Genomic DNA, 1,467 nt, shown 5'->3' on the forward strand with positions numbered 1-1,467 from the left:
CATATATCATGTGCATGTGCAACTTCTGTATATACGCATATCCTCCATATAGGCATATCTAACAGCCTCCATATGTGCATATCTTATGTGCCTATACTGAAGAACTGCATATACAGAAGACATGCACTTATATAGAGGCTAGAGTTCTCCACAACTTCTGTATATGTGCATATCTTCCATATATGCACATTTTTTTTTTATTTTTTATTTCCGTATATGACCTTCGTCCTAGTTGAATGCTCAAGTAAAGTTGTTTAGGGGGTTTACTTATAAAATCATGAAAAAGTGATTTGATTACCCTCCTATACGCCCAAGAGAACCATGCACATTTCCATATACGCGCAATTTCTATATATGGAAGTTGCGCATATACTGTAGATTCACATATATAAAAGACATGCATATATATAAGTTTATGTGTATATACGGAAGTTGCACATATACCTAGAAGATATGTGCATATAGAAAAGTTTCGCATATACAAAAAATATGTGCATATCTTCTGTATATGCACGATTTCCATATATACAAAATTTCCATATATGGAAGTTGCACATGTACTGTAGATGCACATATGTAAAAGACGTACATATATGGAAGAGATTTACATATAAGAAAGTTACGCATATACGGAAAATATGCGAATATCTTCCTATATGCACAATTTTTGTATATGGAAGTTGCACATATACGGTAGATGCACATATATAAAAAACGTGCATATACAGAAGATATGGACATATAAGAAATTTATGCATATATGGAATATATGCGCATAAACGGAAGTTGCGCATATATGGTAGATGCCCATACATAAAAGACGTGCATATAGGGAAGATATGCACATATAAGAAACATATGTATATATGGAAGATATGCACATATAAGAAACATATGTATATATGGAAGATATGCACATATAAGAAACATATGTATATATGGAAGATATGCACAAATCTTCCGTATATGCACAATTTCCATATATGCACAATTTTTGTATGTGGAATTTGTGCATAAACGATCCAGATACATAAACGACGTGCATATATGGAAGATATGCAAATATAAGAAAGTTAGGGATATACGGAAGATATGCGCATATCTTCCATACATGCAAAATTTCCAGATATGCACAATTTCTGTATATGGAAATTGCACATATACGGAAATTGTGCATATACGGAAGATATGTGCATATCTTCTGTATATACATAACTTTCTTATATGTGCACATTTCCGTATATGTGCAATTTCTGTATATGGAAGTTGCACATATACTATAGATTCACATATATAAAAGACATGCATATACAAAAAATATACACATATAAGAAAGTTACGCATATACGGAAGATATGTGCATATACGGAAGTTGCGCATATACAAAAGATGCATATATACAAAAGTTATATATACTAAAGTTTCACATACATGGAGGTTATGTGTATATACAGAAGTTGCACATAT

The sequence above is a fragment of the Pinus tabuliformis genome, chromosome 9, assembly GCF_031772625.1.
Source record: "Pinus tabuliformis cultivar Carrire ecotype Pingquan chromosome 9, CPIR1, whole genome shotgun sequence".
NCBI classification, from domain to species: domain Eukaryota; kingdom Viridiplantae; phylum Streptophyta; class Pinopsida; order Pinales; family Pinaceae; genus Pinus; species Pinus tabuliformis.